At 39.6% G+C, this 20,231-nt stretch overlaps 1 pseudogene; it reads right to left on the reverse strand.

Annotated features, from left to right (window-relative positions):
* LOC103255967 overlaps positions 1-20,231 on the reverse strand; it is a 317,052-nt pseudogene that overhangs the window by 236,442 nt on the left and 60,379 nt on the right.

The following is a 20,231-nucleotide window of genomic DNA, read 5'->3' on the forward strand; positions in this document are numbered from 1 at the left end:
GCAATGCCGGCATTATTAGGCAAATTTTTTGGCTTTATGACTTTAGCATTGAAAGGAAAAACCTGTGGGAAGGCTCATGGTTGACTGCAAGAGCACTGATATGATACCTAGCAGCTTCTGCCTCAGGTTCAGCTTCATCCTGTGGAGATGATTTATCATTGTTATTATAATCAGGGGGAGCCGAGGCTGCAGCAAAGAGAAAAGTTTCTTCATCATCATCATCATTGTTAGCAGCCTTTTTGGAAGGAAATTTCTCATAATCATGCTGTGGATTTAAAGCATTTTTAATTAATATTGTTACTGCACAAAATGTAGAAAACAAGCTAGATTAGAAGAAGAAGCTTTAGCTCCACGTTTAGACAAAGTATTCATTAAGATACTGATGAATATTTTACATTCCTAGATTCGATCTGGCCCATGATTAGATCATGGCTCTGGCTTCACAAAAACTTGCTTACCCATTCTTGCTCTGCCTGTCTCTACAGAGGGGCCTGCAGCACCCTGGGTAAGATCCTAGCTGCCCTGAAATGAGAAAAAGACTTACCTTTCCAGGGGCCCCACGTTGGGCACCATTTATGGGGAGCCAGCCCCCCAAAAGAGATTTAGAGGGTCCCTAGAAGGTGGGGCAGCGTCAGCAAATATTCTAGAGAAATAAAGAGAAAGGAAGAGACTGGACTCTGTCTAGTGCAGAAGCCGGTTCTGTAGTAGGGACAGACATTAAAAAAGCAAGATGGAGGCATAGATAGAAAGAGGAAGAAAGAAAGTGGACAACTGTTCAGTGAAAATGAGCAGAAGCCATTTATTGGGAACAAAAGTGAGTCTTTTATCCCAAATTTTCACATGTCAAATCACAAGACTTTCACATGGGCACAAAGCCAGGTAGGTGAGGGGCGTCCGCCACCCACCAGGTGTTTCCTTAGGAATGAGGAAGGGCAACCCCAATCAAATCACAAGAGTTTACATGAACACAAAGCCAGGTGGGTGGAGGGCATCCCCGCCCACCAGGCGTTTTCCCCCAAGCATGAGGAAGGACAATCCCAAAATTATTTCACTGTTTCTTATGCTTGGTTTATGTTCCTCAAAAGCAATACAACAGTTTTAATATCATAAAATCCTAATAGTCAATAACTTCTAAAACTTTTGCATACCCACACCTAATGACTGACTTAATCCTAATACCTTCTTATTCTGTGCTAACTTTACCTGTACTATAAAAAACTCTTAATTATAGGTCAGACCAGTTCCTAAAGAATGTGGCCTAGTCCAAAATGGACACTGGGCCCTTAGGAATGTGGCCCAGCCCAAAGTTCGTGCTGGGCCATTTCTGGTAACCCTAGACAACCATCTCATGCTGGAAACAGCTCTCTAAATGTATATACTAATTCTACAAATATATTTTTGCATCTTATAAAGAAGCTTGTTTCATGTATAAGGCTCCCAAATGTGATCTGTGTTTGAACTGTGTTAGGTTTAAAGCTGAAACTGCAGTCTGTGAGAAGCGGGAAAATTGGATCCCTAGAGTCAGCCATGCCTGTCATATTCTCAGAACTTCATGCTTAGATCATTAAAATCCCTACCAGTGGGTAATGCTAAACAACAAGGAAAGGAGGAGGGAATGGGCCTTCAGCTCCTGAACCAGCCTGGTGGTCTCAGGGTCCGCAGCCTGCCTGGATCCCTAATGCTCAGGCAGGCCTCCACGGCTGGCTCCCAACACCTTCATAATAAAAACCCTCAGTAAACTTGGAATTGAAGGAACGTGTCTCAAAATAATAAGAGCCATCTACTACAAACAAACAGCCAACATCATACTTAACTGGGAAAAGTTGAAAGTGCTCCCCCTCAGAACAGAAATAAGACAGAGATGTCTACTCTCATTACTATTATTCAACATCATACTAGAAGTCTTAGCAAGAGCAATCTGACAAGAGAAAGAAAAAAAGGTATCCAAATCAGCAAAAAGGAAGTAAAACTATTCCTTCTTATTTGCAGATGACATAATTGTATACCTAGAAAACCCTAAAGACTCATAAAAAGCTTCTAGACCTAATAAATGACTCCAGGAAAGTCTCAGGACACAAAATCAACGAGTAAAAATCGGTAGTATCTATAGGCCAACAATGTTCAAGCCAAGAACCAAATCCAGAGCACCATCCCATTCATGCTAGTAACCACAAAAAAAAAAAAAAAAAAACCTAGAAATACACCTAACTAAGGAAGTGAAAAACCTAAACAAGGAGAATTACAAAACACTGATGGAAGTAGTCATAGACAACACCAACAAATGCAAATAGAAAAGCATTCCATGTTCATGGATTGGAAGAATCAATATTATTAAAATGACCATACATATTTAATGCAATCCCGATCAAAATACCAACTTTGTTCGTCACAGAACTAGAAAAAACAAACTCAAAGTTAATATGGATTCAAAGGAGCCCAAATAGTCAAGGAAATTCTAAGCAAAAAAGAATTGTGAACGTATCACACTACCTAACTTCAAACTATACTATAAGGCAATAGTAACTAAAACAGCATGGTACTGGTGCAAGAATAGACAGTTTGACCTGTGGAACAGAATAGAAAACCCAGAAATAAAACCACCTTTCTACAATCAACTGATCTGTGACAAGGCCAGCAAAAATAAACAAGAGGGAAAAAACACCCTATTCAACAAATGGTGCTGGCAAAACTGGCTAGTCATATGCATAAGAATAAAACTGGATCCCTGTCTGTCACCATATACCAAAACAAACAAACAAACAAAAAAACTCAAGATGAATCAAAGACTTAAGTGTAAGACCTGAAACTATAACAATCCTAGAGGAAAACCTAGAAAGCACTCTTCTGGACATTGGCCTTGGCAAAGAATTTATGACAAAGACCCCAAAAGCAATCACAACAAAAACTAAAATCGACAAATTGAACCAATTAAACTAAAAAAGCCTCTGCAAAGCAAAAGAAACAATCAACAGAGTGAACATTTAGAACATTTAGAAAACCTACTAAATAGGAGAAAATATTTGCAAATAACGCTTCACACAAAGGCCTAATATCCAGAATCTACAAGCTACTCAAAAAACTCAATGTGAAAAAAGCAATTATATCAAAATGGACAAAGGACATAAATTGACACTTCTCAAAAGACTATACACAAGCAACCAACAAACATTTGAAAAATGCTCAATATCACTAATCATCAGAGAAATGCAAATTAAAGCCACAAAGAGATATCACCTCATACCTGTCAGAATGGCCATTCTTAGGAAGTCAACGATCAACAGATAATGGCACAGTTGTGGAGAAAAGGGAACGCTCATTAATTGTTGGTAGAATTGTAAACTAGTTCAACCTCTATGGAAAATTGTCTGGAGGTTTCTCAAAGAACTAAAAACTGAATTACCATTTGACCCAGCAATTCCACCACTAGGGATCTACCCAAAGAAAAAGAAACCAACATATTGAAATGATACCTATACGCGCATGTTCATTGCAGCACTGTGCGCAACAGCAAAATCACAGAACCAACCTATGTGCTAAGTGCTCACCAACAATTGACTTGATAAAGAAAATGTGGTATCATATATATACACTATGGAATACTATGCAGCCATAGAAAAGAATAAAATCATGTCCTCTGTAGCAACATAGATGAAGCTGGAGATCATCACCCTAAGTGACCTGACTCAGAAACAGAAAACCAAACATGCTCTCACTCATAGGTGGGAGCTAAGCAGTCATGCAGATGGAAATCATAGACACTGGGGACACCAGTAAGGAGGCAAGTGTGGAGGGCGTCAGGACTCAGAAACTACCCATGGTACACGATGTTCACTAGCTGAGGAATGGGCCACCGGAGACCCAATCCCCACCATTACACAGTACATCCATGTCTTGAACATCACTGAATCTAAAAAAAAAAGAAAGAAAGAAGGAAGATGAGTGAATTCTTACACACACAAAAAATAGCAGAGCATAAGGAAAGAATGCTAAAGACAGTAGAAGGATTCCCCTTTTGCATTTGTGGATTTGGGCTTTGTTAAGGAGATCAGGTCCAGTAGCACAGAGATGGGCCAGAGATACAGGTACTTAGACACAGTCAGGGACAGCACTTGTGCTTTATGGTGTCCCCAGTGCCTCTCCCAGTGACAAGTGGCATAAGCACACACTCAAAAATACTGGATTATGAAATAAGTGAAAAAGTGGCTCAAGTGTCTGTGTCAAAGAAGGAATGCAAATTCTCAGAACACCATACACCTTGTGTTTTTTTGGAAAAGGTAACAGTTAATACATGGTGCAGGTTTTCCTATGGTCCACTAGGCAAGGTTGCCACCTGAAGCCAGTAGGGTCCCTCAGCACACAACTACAGTGAGCTGCATCCACACAAATGGAGCCCAATGGTTGGGCACCATAGCAGCATGGCCCTGAGAAGTACACCCACCTGTCCTCGGAGCTCACAGAGCCTTGTCACTGGACTGATCCCCTCTACTTCTCAACTTCTTTGGAATTCTAAGAGAATGCATTTTCATTGATTCCTTCAGCATCCAGGCAGACTCTAGTCACTCCTGCAGGTTGGTCGCTATATAATCTGCTAATGCACAAGACAAGCCATGTCATGCAAGACCCTAAAACGATCTTTTAGAATGCTTTATGTGTAGTGGTTCACAGGTAGATTGCTAGAGTTTCTCATACCTGTCACTCTTCTCCCTACCGGACTCCTAGGAAGTTTTTCCAGTCCCATAGTTTTGTGAAGCCACAACACACTGACCTGGCCACTGGGCTATGAGAAAATGCAACACACTCTCCTGGTTAGCCAGTTAAGAGCAACTGGCAGCTCTACCCACTGTCCCTTCCTTGCTAAGATGACCCTGAAGACTATATGTTAATATGATATCATCACAAAATGCTAGTTTCTCTGTCTACCAGGAACTCTACCAACCAGTCCTGGACATGTACTGAAGTAAGAAAAATCCTTGGCTGTGTCAAGCTTCCAAGATGCCAGGATCTGTTTACTCAGCATAGACTATCCTAACCTTATACATCTAGTCTGAGAAAATATAATAGTATAGGGTGTAAGTAATAATATGATGTGTTTGCAAACACTGAATGAAAAAATACATCAGTCATGTTTTCAGTTGTTGAGTTTTGTTCCAATTAACTGTGTCATTTGCTAACAATAAATCACCTAATTTCCACAAAAGAACATTTGGAACTTTTATTACAAGTCCAGAAATAAATGGCCACAGAATCAACCTCAGAATTTATTTAAATTCTAGTTCAAACAATTAATGCTGAGGAATTTAAATATGACTCCAACATTGCTTCATAAAAGCTAGTGCATATTTTGACACAACTTACTCTTCTTAGCACTAGAACTCCAAAGAGAGAAATATCCAAAGCCCCGAAAGAAATAATCTCTTGTCCTAATATTTCTAATAACCTTATAGGTATCATTTCTCCAGATTTGTTTGTCTTTTTTTTACACCAGGGTCATGCTACGTCACCAAGCCTGGGACCATCACCTAGGCTCAAGCAATCCTCTCATGTTAGCCTCCCAAGTAGCTGGGACTACAGGCTCACACCATCACACCTGCCTCCAGATTGGTTTTCTACAGCAAATATGAAGATTGTATTTCTTAATAATACTAACAGGAAAATTTAATTTACATAGAAAGCAAAGTTAATATTATTGAAACTACTTAGAATATTAAGGTTAATGATCAATGAAAAACCTGTAAGAAGCAATCATTTGATCTGAGGGTTTTAAAAATTCTCTTGAGGAAATGCATACCTAACACCTTACTCCCTCACCAATAATTCACAGATATTTTTATTTCATAAGTCATTAAAATTTCTGAAAAATTTATTGGTTTAAAATCTAATGTGGTTCTCTGCTAAAATCATCCAACCTTTAAAAATATCTCAGTAGCCTTACCATTGTGTGCAGATCGACATAATGTCAGTCCTTTGGAATGAAGAAAGAAACACTCATTAAATTGCTTACTGTATCCCAAATTCATTGACTGGTGTGTACTCAATGGAGGCTACTGGCCACATTATTCAAAAGGTGCTGGAGCTGATCAAAGGAGAAGAGCACGATCAACAATAATTACTCACGTTTGGAGACTCAGAGCTAAAACATGGCCAACTTCATGAAATGGTTCACTGGGTTCCTGTCTAAGCTGCTAGAGAAAAGGAACTACTGGCTTGCTTCATCTTCATACCTCACCATGTTTGTATGGTACTCAAGAAGTGTGGATCAATCAAATGGTAAAGATGCTCTGGAGGCAGCAATAAATTGCTTTTATGGCAAAAGAAGAAGGTTGTTGCTGTATATCAGTTAAATTTGCTATACAGATGAGAAAACAAGATCACGTGTTATTTAGTAAAAGAGCATGTCTGAATTATATGATTGGGGATCCAGTTGTCAGGAGAGGGTATAAGTGGTTCCTAAACTCCCTGAGAAGTCATACACAAATAACTGGGAAATATCATGTATCCAGCCTCAGTGAGGTACTTTCCACCCCCACAACACTCAGGCCGGTCTCTCATCACAACTGAAAGGCAGAATCAGGCTATAAACTCATGCATTACATCCTTAGAGTTATCTTCCCCTTTTGGTCTTTTTTCTTGCCTCATTACCTGGAAGACTAATAGTCACTAGCCAATCAAGGTTCTCAACAGTCTCCAAAGAGAGATATTGCTGGCCACAAATAGTTAATAGACAAAAATCATGTCCACCAGAAAAGAAAATAGACTTTGTTGATTGTGACACAGCAAATCTCTACAAGTACGGTCACTTTAAAGCTCAACCATGAAATGAAACCAGCAGGAAAAACAAAGTAAGTTCTCAAGAAATCTACTTCTCCATAAAATCAGTGAGCACACTGGAAAAGTTGTCAAAATCAACGTTTTGGAACTTTGTAAATTAACCAAAAACTTGCAACAATACAAGGAGTGTTTATTCAAGGGAAAAATACAGCAAATTTTGTGGTATTTTTAAAATTCCAATTCTTCTCTCCTCAACTCTGAAGTAATGGTCTCAAATCATGCTGAAAACCAGCAACCTAGCAACCACTGAGAGAGACAGAACAGAGTTGGAATTCCCTAAAAGTCCAGTCCCCAGATTATTTGAACTGGCTGCAGTTCATTGAAAATTCCCACTTGCAGGGTTTCACTTTATTTACCCTCATCAAGGTTTCACTTTATTTACCCTCATCAACCTCCACTGCTCACCCCCAGCTCACTTACAATGAACAATTTTTTCCCCAAAGAATTTGTTTAAAAAAAGTGGTAATTATTTAACATCTCAGTTGCCTGAGACAAGAATAACAGACAGGGTTATGAAGGAGTTACTCACAAAACTTAAAAGGAAATCTAGAGAATTAGATGTTTGTAGGGGACTTTGAAAAGCTCCAATGTATTCCTGGGAATCTAGAAGGCCACATGTACTTGTAGGAATGTACACATACCCAGAAAAAACATGAGATGACCAGACATTTAAATGTACTTGACAAAAACTTTAAATGCATTATTTTATACATGTTCAGTGAAATAAAGAAAATCATCTCTAAAGAACTAAAGGAAAGAATGATAATGTTGACTACCAAATTAAGAATTGCAATAAACAGAAATGACCAAAAAGTAGAAATCTTGGAACTAAAAACTATAACAGAAATAAAAAAAATTGCTAGAGAATCTCAACAGAAGATTTGAGCTAACAGTCTTACTACTGTAAGTAGAAGAAATAATCAGCAAACTTGAAGATAAAATTTTAAATATGTTGAGGTGATGGAAATGAAAACACATTATAACAGAATGTGTGGGATATAGCTAAAGCAGTGTTTAGAGGAAAATTTATAACTGTAAACACCGTTATTCAAAAAGAAGGAAGATTTCAAATCAGTAGCTTTTTATGTGAATCTCAGACTAGAGATAATCTAGTCCGAAAAAAGAGAGTGAAAAAATGTGAACAGAGACTCAGAGACTTGTAGGAAACATTAAAATATACCAACATATGCACAGAAGGAACCAAGAAAAAAAGAAGAGAGAATGTGGGGCAGAAAGAATACTTGAAAAAAATGATGGCCAAAAACATCGCAAACAGAATTTTTTTAAGAAACATAAATCTCAACATCCACGAAGCTCAAATAGTTCCAAAAGGGATAAACTCAAAGAAATCCACACCTAGACATATTATCAAAATATTGAAAGACAAAGAGAGTACTTTGAAGATTCGAGAGAGAAACAATTCTTCAAGTATAAGGGGTTCTCAATAAGATTAAAAAATGGTCTCCAATCAGAAGACATATAGGCTAGAAGACACTGGGATAGTATATCAAAGTGCTGAAAAACAAGACTGCCAACTAAAAATTTCATATCCAGTCAACCTATTCTTCAAAAATAAAGAAGAAATTAAGGCATTGTCAAATTTAAAAAAAAACTAGGAAAATTCATTGTTAGTAATCCTTTTATACAAGAACTACTAAAAGAAGCATACAAGGCTAAAATTAAAGGACTTTACACAGTAATTCAACTCCACATAAAGAAACAAAGAGTACTGATAAAGATATTTCTATAAATAAATATTAAAACAGTATAAATGTAAAGTTGCTTGTAACTTTCATATGATTTCAAAGATGACAGAATAAGGTAATAATTATAAAACAGTTAAGGGACATAAAATGTATAAAGATAAAGTCAGTATGATATTAATGGAACAAAAAGCAGAGCCAGTGCACGGCTATACAAAGAGGAAGCTATTTTACAGTATTCAAATTAAGGTGGGATTAAACTGAACTAGATTGTTATAAATTTAAATGTTCATTGTAGCCCCCAGGACAATCACTAAAAAAAACCTCAAAAAGTAATAAGTAATTAAAATAGTACACTAGAAAATACCTATTTAACACAAAAAAGGGAGTGATTGAGGAATAAAGAGACAAAAAGATATAAAACATATAGAAAGTAAAAATAAAAGTGTTAGATACAAAAAGATCAAACACTCTAATGAAAAGGCAGACATTGGCTGAATAGTTTTTAAATGAGCCAAATATATGCTACCTACAAAAGATACACCTTAGAGTCTACAGCATAGGTAGTGAAAAGTAAAATGATGAAAAAAGTTATATACCATGTAAACCATAGCTAAAATAAAGCCAGAGTGACTATAATAATACCAAATAACATAAACTTTAAGACCAAAAAGTTACTAGAGATTATTATTTTATAACAGGAAAACATAATTATTAATATATACACACTTAACAACAGTGCCCCAAAACAAATGCAGTAAAAAAAGATACCTGCACACGTATGTTTGTTGCAACTCTATTCACGATAGCAGAAACATGGAACCAACCATGTTGTCCATCGAAACTGAACTGGATAAAGAAAACGTGGTACATATACACAATGGAATATTATGCAACCATAAAGAAGGACAAATACATAGACTTCGCAGTAAGTTGGATGGATTTGGAGTAGATCATACTCAGTGTTCTATCACAGAAACAAATAAGAGAGTACCATATATTCTCACTCATAAGCAGACCTTGAACAATTATAATACCATAAGAAAGCATTTGGCAGCAATGGGAAACTGTCAGGGTAGGAGGTGTGGGATTGGCAGTTGAAGGAAACTGCTGGCAGAGGGAGGGGCATAGCTCATCAACAAGGGTACCTGCATGAGCAGCATTTGTATACCTAACCCTGAATTGTACCCATGTCTTTATAATAAAAAATGAAAATAAAAAAGAAATACAATGAAAAAAAAACATTGTCCACACAGAAACTTGAACATGAATTTTCATAGCAGCATTAATCATAGTAACAAAATAGAAAAAAATGCCAATTAGTTAATAAATTGACAAATAGTGGAGTATTTTATATATATAAATATATATTATCTAGTATAATTGAAAAATATATATTACATGTATGTGAATATCAGCTATAAATAAATGAAACACTAATACACACTGCTACATGAATGAACATTGAAAACATTACATTAAGTGAAAGAAGCCAGACACAAAAGATCACATGATAAATTATGCCATTAAATGAGATGTCCCAAATATGCCAATCCATCGCAACAGGAAATAGGATTAGCAGTTTGCAGGCACTAAGGGTCAGGTGAGAAGGAGAGAATGGTAAATGAGTGACTACTAATGGGCATAGGGTTATTTAGGGTGTGGTAAAAACATCCTGAAATTGGATGCCGGTGATGGTAACACAACTTTGAGAATATACTCAAATACATTGAATTACGCAATTTCACAATATGAATTTTATACTGTGTGAATTTTATCCCCTTTATTAGGAAAAGAAAAAACTGAGCCATTCTCTCTCTCCTGTCATTTGATTTCTTCACTGTTATGATGAATTTGGTAATTTTGCCCACGGAGAGAATAACAAGAAAAACAGCAGATTATTCATATTGGCTTGCAAATCCAAGATCAATTTATACTATATTTACCATTATTCTCAAATAATTACATGAATATTTACGTTCACCTAAGATGAATACTTGATGAAAACTAGAATAGACCCATTCAGGAATTTTTTTTTATTTTTAATTGGAGTCTCTCTCCGTCACTCAGCTGGAGTGCAGAAGCACACTCACTGCCACCGCAGTCTCAACTTGCAGGGCTCAGATGGTCCTTCCACCTCAGCCTTCAAAACAGCTGGAACTAAAGGCATGGACCACCACACCTGGCCTATTTTTCTTTTTTGAGTTCCAGTCCTACTCTGTCGCCCAGGATGAAGTACAGTGGCATGCTCATGTCCACCACAGCTTTGACCTGCTGGGTTCAGGTGATCCTTCCACCTCAGCCTTCCAAGTAGCTGGAACTACAGGCACACACCACCATACATGGCTAATTTTTTGATTTACTATAGAGATGAGGTGTCACCAAGTTGCCCAGGCTGGTCTCAAACCTATGGGCTCAGGCTATCCTCTTACCTTGGCCTCTCAAAGTGAAGGGAATATAGATGTGAGCCTCCACACCCGTCCCATTCAGGAATTTAAATATTTTTGTTATCAGATTAACACAAACCATATGTAACAATTGTGTTATATACTTTATATATATATATATATATATATATATATATATATATATATATATATATGAACTTTTTTCTATTATACCATAGCTTTCCGAGTTAGAGCTCCTCATTTCTTTAGTGGATTTCATTAGGTGTTTCCTCTGCACCTTAATTTTGGAAATTATAACATTTGGCTTTGTAATTTGGTACCCTTGGTTTGTTTCTGCATCAGACTATGAAAGCTCTGGAGTTCTTCTTGTCTTGATTATCTGTGTACACCTTACTGAACATAATGTGACTCTCTGTGAAGAAAGAATATAAAGCTATCTTCCTCTCTAGAAAAGAAAACCCAGGAGATGTGTAATGTGGTTTTATCTTTACCAGACTATCACCTGCATTTGTCGTCCAAATGTGTGAATAAATGAGTGGATGTATAAATGAATGATTTCATTGAACTGAATTACTTACTAGAAACTAGAGTACCTAGAGAATTTTAGAAAGTTTTGGAAATGTCTGCTCGGTTCATAATTACTCCCTTGCACTAGGAAACATACCCTCAACCTCTGCAGGCCACATTCTGCCACGTAACCCTGCCCTCCTGCTCATAATGTTCTGTACTAAGAAAGGAAGGTAATCAACCTGGGCCTATCAGACTCTTCACCTGGGAATTTAGAACTGAATTTCTTTTGTCTGTATGTGACTGAAATCGAGATCCTTTTAATTGGAAAATGGGTGGGGCAACCACTATTCTACCGTGAGCTGGAAAAGGATGAGAACCTGGCAGATTATAGAGAAACATGGGGCTGAGGAGAGCATGCAATACCTGGGACAACGGGTGCCTTCTGTCTGGACATCTTTCTTCCTTCTGAGTCTGTCCCCAGAGGTTCCATTTCCCTGGAGCCAGTCAGCCCATCATCACTCTAATCATCCTTTATTTTGCTTAAGATTGATCCAGTAGATTGTTTGTTTGTAGCTAAAAAACATTTCACAAAGACAACAATAAAATTGTGCAAGAATAGGGACTCCACGAGCTTACTGAGACTGAGAACACCAGCAATTTTGGAACCAGAATCAGAGAAATAATTGCAGAAACTTCTAAAACCCAAATCTAATCAAACATATCATAAGAGAATCTGGGGTATATTCTGAACTAATTATCAAGGGAAGAAACCTAGAAAACTGCTCATCAAGGTTCTAAATTTGAAGGCCAAAGATAACATTTTAAAGCTTGCCTCACTGGTTCTTTTAGTATTTTCATATCAGTTATCCACAATCTTGAAGTCCTAACATTGGGAAAAGCAAAAATCTTTTAAATTATATGCCAAAAATTCAACAAAAATCTGACTTGAGTTGAAATGAGGTTATCTGTGGTCTTTATTTGTCATACTTAGTGTAAACATTCATGTTTCACTGCAGAAATATTCATGCTTAGGTGACAGAGTGCTGCCCTGAACCTCCCAGGGGATGTTACATCATATACAATTTAGTATGCACATTGAATTGTCTTGCTAAAACACACCAAAAAAATTGAATTTTGACACAGTTGGGGCTCAGAGAATAATATTCCAAAATAAAGACCTCAGAAGCAGTTTCAGAAGTTTTTCTCTGACCTTCTCCAGCCCTCCTGTCTCTCAGTCTCATTCTCCCCGAGGCTAGCCTCAGAAACTAGAACCCCCTTTTCCCTAAGACAGATCCTAGAAAACAGAACCCGTTTCCCCAAAGCCAGCTGTAAAGCCTAAAAAATAGGAGGCTAACTTTCCCTTTATCCTTTATGTTTAAAAGTTGACCATAAAAAATGAGCTGACCTTCCTTGCTTGACTGTAGGCCAGGAGACCCCCCCACACCCAGAAGGCAGGAATGCTGCTCAGAGAGGCCAAGAAGAATGCAGACAGACAGGCCTTGTTGAGTTTCCCCACTCAGTCTATGGGCTAGATCATGCCCTTTTGTCCAATCATACTTTCACACAGCTGTCCATATGTTGTTGAACCTAAGCATTAAAAAGAGAAAATCCTGCTTTATCTTTGTCTTCATTCTGAAGGCTGCTGTGCATCCATGTAAAATAAATGTGTATGCCTTTTTTCCTATTAATCTGCCTTTTGTGAGTTGACCTTTCAGTAAACCTGGAGAGAGCAAGGGGAATGCTCTCCCTTAGCTCCTATATCTGGCACCAAGGGTTGCTTACAGGGACTGTACACCTCTGTGGAGCAAGAAACCAATCTGGAGGTGCTCCTGGTATGTTGTGGGCTAAAGGTCCTTGCCTGTCTTTGCCAGCTGGATGTGAGCTATGACTGTGGGCCACCCTTATTTGCATGTTTTCTCTGTTGGACCACCTCTTGCACACCTGTGGGCCCCTCAGAACTCTCCTGTCTCTCACTCAAAAACAGCTCTGTGTGGCCCCCACCCTCCTCTCACGGGTGTGCCCTGACAGTGCCTGCTTCCCACTTGGGCCTTCTCTGTTGGTGCCGCAGCATGGCTGCTGGCATATAACAGGTAATGTGGTGCAAGCTGGCATCTCATAGGGAGGAATCGTGACCAACAGGTGCAGGAGCCAGCAGCAAGCATTCCCACAGCTAGTCCTGACATGCATTTCAAATTTCCTTTGCAGATACTACTGCAGGATGGAGGACCAGTGACCACAGTGGAAGCCAGTGTGCTGGTTGCAGCCCTGTGTAGACTCACTCTCTTATCTGCTCTGCCTCCCACCCCCCATTTCCCTCTCTGGTCAAGAACTCACACAAGAGCCTTTGCCTCCCACTTGGCTCTCTGGATAACCCAGGCCGAGTCAGCTACAAATGAAATTATTGAAGTAAGTTGGAATCTGTAACAATTAGTAAAAAGTATATTCATGCATTCTATAAACTTGCCCCTTGTATCTACTAATAGGCCAGGCATTCTACAAGGCACCGAGGAGAGAAAAATGTAGAAGCATGGACCATGTCCTAAAGTCTAGCTGTGGAAGGGGAGGTCAGGGGACAGAGAAGTAAAGAAATCATGAGAATAATGTGTAAGTTCTACATATAGGTATGCACATGTTGCTGCAGAGCTCCAGGGGAGGGAGGCTCACCGTGCACTGTGCCAGCAAGGGTAAAGAGCAGGTGGAGCTCCTATACATGCTGTGGGAATGTATTTCTGGAAACAGCATGACAGTTTCTTTTAAAGTTGAACATGCACCCACCATAGAACCTATCCCACTCCAAGGTAATCACCTAAGATAATGAAAACTGAAGTTCACACAAAACCATCTACTCATAAATGTTTAGGGTAGCTCTATTCAAAATTGCCCAAAACTGGAAACAACCCTAATGTCCTTCAACAGGCAAATGGAAAAATAAATCACAGTAGGTTCATAACATGGAATACCACTCAGCAACAAGGGACTAAACTACTGATACACACAAGAACTTGGACGAATCTGAAAGGCATTATGCTGTGTGAGAGAAGTCAGTCTCAAAAGGCCACAGACATATTTGACATTCTCAGAGCAACAGAGCTACAGTGATAGAGAACAGATCAGTCACTGCCAGGATGGGGATGGGGGAGTGGCCACAATGGGACGGCAGAAGGAGGGTATTTCTGGTAATGGTCTGCTCTGTGTTCTGATGGTAGTGGTGGTTACATACACCTACCTGTGTCTCAAAACTCACAGAACTTACACCAAAGAAAAAGTCAATTTTACTCTATGATAACTGAAAAATAAAATAAAGAGAATGAGAGTAAATGCTGGTCTATGTTATGATTCCTAAAAGAAGAAATGTGTTATATGAGGTCATGTTTTGTTACATAATGCACATCTTATTTGAAAATACCTAGTGTTACATGACATAACTTTCTGTTTCATAATGTCACATTGAGTTATATGGTGTGTGTTGTATTGGATGATTCGAATTGTGTTACGTGATGTGCATCATGTGAAACGACATCACCTTTTATTATATGACACCACATTGTGCTGTATTATGTAACATGTAATGATGCACGTTGTGTGATATGATATCATGTGTGACGGGAAGCATATTGTGTTCTATGGCATCAGCTTGTGTGAGTGTGTGTTATATAATGTCATCTTGTATTATATGATGTTGTACTGTTACATGAGGCACAGTGTTATATAATATCACCTCGTGTTACGTGATATCACGTTGTGTCATATAATGTTTGATGATGTACATTGTGTGGTATGATGTCGTCTCATGTTATATGACATCATACGACATGACACTCAACTTATGCGGCACGTCAAATTCAAAGCAGAAATTCACCAAAGATGAACAATTACATTCTCTCCTGACTGAAACCCTGGTAAGATTTTGTATCTGTTTTTCCCCTGTTCTTATAAGGAGAGTTTCCTTAGAGTAGTTCTCTAATAAATTAATAAAACTTTTCTCCTAGTCAACATAATTCTATCATGATGAATACGCAAATATATGGATTAGGTATTCCAAGTTCCCAAATCCTAAATAGAACCAAACAAAGGATGTAAAAACAAAAAAGAAGTAACCCCTCAATCACAGATGCAACGTTCTCACAAAAAGAGATGAGACCGTTTCCTAAAAAAGTATAGACATCTCAGAGTAAAATGAAAGTTTTATGGTAATCAGGACTTTTTAAAAAGTCCATATAGTTAAAGATGTGGTTTTAATAATTTTAAAATTATTGTTCTTAGTACAAAGGCTCTTTCCAAATACTAACAAAATTGAATGTACGCTCTTATATATTTCCAGTTTTAAAAATGCTGGTTATGTTCTTTTAAAGCAGAATCTCAAATAAAATTAGAAACAAAACAATCTGAACACCCAGGAGTCCTCTCTAATGGAACCCTCTATGCACAAAACACCAGCTTTGTCATATTTCTTTAATTACTGGTGGTGACAATCTAACATTCTTGTAGTGATTCAAGGTATATAATGTTAAAATTACATTATTTCTGAAGTCTCCATGCCTGTCTCTCTCAATTATACTGCAGCCATTTCCACCAAATGCAGGTGAAATTAACAACATTGTTGTCACTTCCGCTTTGGCATTCTCCATTGCTTCATTGGGATGCTAGTGGGTCAGCTCTCAGGTATGGATGAGAAAAACCTGCCTGCTCATACCCCACCCAGGCCACCCAGTCAGCTGGATTTGAGATCATTTAGGGAAAGAAATTCTGAGAGGCTGTGAACAATAACAAAAAACTGGACACCAGTCAAAAGCACGTACACTGTGTGCTAAGTAAGACAAAAAAGAGAACCTGGCGTCTAACCTAAGGATTTCTGGTGGTATCCAGGAACCCAGGAAGCAATGATATGGTGCCAACAGTGAATGTTTGCCATGTTGTCTGCTTTCTACCGCAATTACAGTCCTCAAATTTTGCAGTAAATTGGGTTTTTATAAAAATTAAGATAAAATAATGTATTTTAAATATCTTAGGAGACCTCGCTTTTGAAAGAAAACTGTGGGCAAAGCTTTGGAAAGACCTCCTGACAACATCTCAAATTTATCTTTCTCATAAATCTATTCTTTCATGTGGGGTGGGTTTTGGAAGTAGCTTTTGCTTTGTTTGTTTTAAATAATGACACGAAATGTATAATAAAAGTCTAAGGAAAGTGAAGAACGTTTATGGAGAATGGAGGATGCTGAGGGGTGACAAGATCAGTGGTGCACCCATCTGAAGGAGGCATGTCTCAGGGTACACAGCCATGGACTACAACACCGGGCTGGAGAAAGTGAGAGGAGAGAAACCAGCAGGAGAAAATGGGAGCGAGGTTTGCTGCAAGGGGAAACAGAAGTGCCAGATGTGCATCAGCCAAGGAGAGTGGGCTTGTGCAGGGCCCTGACAAGTCTCCAGCCCTCTCACAAACAGGCTCATTTAGCCCTCATGTTGAGCTGCATGGATGGCAGAACTGACCATGCTGGTGTGACTTCCTGTCTCTTCTGGGAACAATGTAAAGATACGATCGTCATCTAAAATAGATTAGACAGTACCTGCTCTATATCCCTGGGGTTAATGTTAAACCCTGGGGGTTGAGAACCTCAGAGTCACAGAGCTGGAGCTACATGTCTGTCTGTCTGTCTCTCTCCCTCCCTGTGCGTGCACGTGTGTGTGTATGTGTGTGTGTGTGTGTGTGTGTGTGTGTGTGTCTGTGTGTGTCTGTGTGTGTATGTGTGTGTGTATGTGTATGTGTGTGTGTTCCCCCTACCACTCCAGGAAAAAAGAGGAAAGGCATCTTCCCCTCCATCAAAATCAGCTCACTTTCTTTCTCAGTCCTAGCTGGCCTCCTCACCAGCACAGCTTATCATAGGTGAAGGTTGCATCTGGGGATATGCTTTGAAACCTTCTGTCCAGACTGTGATATCAATTTTACAGCCTAACAACAAAAGCAAGCAAAAATTAGACTCACCAAGAACAAGATGAACACCAGGGATAAATGAATTGAGAAAGTATGTGAAGATAACAAATCCCAACACTGTCAGGCATTTGATAAGCAGAATCCTGTCTGATAGCCTGTGCTATGAGAGAGAAAATATCAACTCACTTACTTGGTACAAACTTCTGACTCCTGTAAAGTGTCCATAAGCCTATGGGACTCACATCACTACAGATTTCTCCTTATGATGAAAAATATAACATCTCAAACTCTAAAGAAGATAACAAAGCTGTGTGTTACAAGAAAAATAAGACAGATTTGGAATCATAACATTAAAATTTTTATGAAAAATAATCACAATAAATGTAAAATGCAGTGTCAGCTTTTATAAAACACCTGACTAAATAGCTTTTTGACAGAACGTGGACAGATTTAAGCTGTTCCCATGCTGTCCCCTGTGTTGGGTAAGATCACACATGCGTTTCCATGGATGCCTGTGTGGTCACAGCATTTTACTTCAACTTTTCTGTCCCTACCATACAAAGCCATGCTCACAAGGGCGACAAGGTTACGGTGTTCTTGCAATGCCACCACACTCGCATGAGGCCCTTGCCAAGTCTGTCCCTGTAACACTCATGAGGTACCTGGAATATGGGAGTTGCCCCTTTTCACTAGGGTGATACCTGCAAGCATCCGCCCCATCACTCAGCGTGAGAGGAGGTGCTAAAGGCTTACCATCTGCTGCAGTACCACCATCAGCCTCAGAGCCACAAGGTAGGTGAGTGTGCTGTGCTCTGCAGGCCACAGCTGCGCCGGGCTAGGCAGGGGAGCCTGTACAGGTGGGCACCAGCTCAGCCTGCACTGCTAACTGTGTCCCCAGGGTGAATCTAGCCCACTGTGTGAACGGAGAGCTGTGCTGGGTCCTTTGTTAAGTACAGACCTATCTATTTATCAGCCTAGGATTAGGCAGATGCAGTCATCTAGGATTACAGACATCCAAATCTATGTATGCCTTAAAACTGATGGATGCCTTGACCACAGATACCTAGGTCTGTCTACATTTAGACAGCTGTTGATAGATGTAGTCATATAGCTGTAGACATATAGAGGTAGAACTGGAGATGGGCCTTCTCTCTCATTCCCTCACGTCACACCATTAAAGCTGCTGCCATTACGAGCACAAGTGAATGCCAGCACCTCACAGCAGCTCTGGCCACAGCCACTCAGTCAAACTGGGGTCACACCTGTTAAGCAACTGCTCCCCTTCTCCTTGCCAAGACTCATGGCTGGGCCCATCCCCTCTCATCTTCCCCTTCCCACCTCCAATGATGTTGCTGCAAGATTCTGTGCTGAATAACTTGCAACAAAGGGGCATGACAGAGAAAAAGCCGAAGCACTCAGAAGACAGTGATGCAGGTTCGCACCAGGTGCTAGAGGGTCCCCCAAACCTACCCTGCAGTCACAATAACCATGGAAAGTGGAAACTGCAACAGCCAGTCGAAGGTTGGGGATGGAGGATTAGGCAGGTCAAAGAACATTCCGGTATCATTCATCCAGCGTACGTGGAGGCTGCTTCCGAGTATTTGTCAAACTTGCTCCTTCTGGTCATCTGGAGTCATTTCAGTAAGAATTCTTAGACTCAATAAAAAGATGTTTGCCACTCTCTTCATCTCTCCCCATGCTCCTGCACTAGATGCATACAGAAGTACAGTCTCTTTAACTCGTGGTTAAAGCAACGCAGTCTAGCAAGGCTGGCAGCGTCTGTGTGAACCTGTGGCCCAGAAGAGTGTCTTGGCTACACCTTTCTCTTCTAACCCTGATCATCTACTTGCACAAGGACTGTGAGAAGAGCCCAGATGCCCTGAAGAACACATCGCCTGCCAGGACCCCAGCATCTGAATTTCCTTTAGCAAAGAACGGGATGTTCCTCTCATAGAGAATGGGTAGTCAATCACACCCTACAAAATAAACTACAAAGATTTGACGCTTCATTAAAATACCATAAGGTCTCTGGACTGGGAGAGGGGTCCTATGTGTCCACAGGCTAACTAAGAAAATAAGCAAAATACCCAACATGAGCTCTGCCCTCAGAAGGCAGAGCTGTTGGCAGGACACACACACATCACAAGTCTGTCCCTAAAGCTGTTCGCTCTCACGCAGCACACCTCACCAGTCTCAGCCACCATCTCCTTGCTGCAAAATGGGAACCCTGAGGCCTATATTTCAATGTCATGAGAGGGCTGGTGAGGACAGGCCCAATGATGTCCCTCCAGGGCACACGTGCAGGCTTTTAAAGGTCATGGAAAAATGTAAACTTTTCAATTGCCTGACCAAATAAGGCTTCCATGTCTGAAAATATTATTCTCCATTCATTCATAGAATTAAACTATATCTTGTGCACAACTGCTGGAATAAAAAGAGAAGTAGCCTTCACTCATAAAGAAAAGGAATCAATTGCTCTCTTCTCTGAAAAGTGAAAAATTCAGAAATCCCTGAGAAAAGAACCCATATTACCTTTTTTTGTAGTTCCTGGATGTTGGTCTCCCGATTTTTATCTTCCTGTGAGATCTGTCTAGTGAGAAAGGGACGGACTCATGATTTTTCTGGGGATCTCAGCAGTGAGATCAGCAGGACAGCAGTCGTCAAGACCTGGAGTCTGAATGCTGAGCTTGGTGCAACAGTGTAAGTGGCCCAGACAGGCACGGGGGAGAGTAACAGGGCTTGGGACATTGACCGGAAAAGATGCTCACTCTATGTGTCCAAAGAAAAAGAACCCATATAATGATCTGAACATAGAAAAAAGAGTGCATGAGGACATGCATGTGAGTGCATACA

Source organism: Carlito syrichta, unplaced genomic scaffold (genome assembly GCF_000164805.1).
Source record: "Carlito syrichta isolate Samal-C Ts95f unplaced genomic scaffold, Tarsius_syrichta-2.0.1 Scaffold288787, whole genome shotgun sequence".
Classification (NCBI taxonomy): Eukaryota; Metazoa; Chordata; class Mammalia; order Primates; family Tarsiidae; genus Carlito; species Carlito syrichta.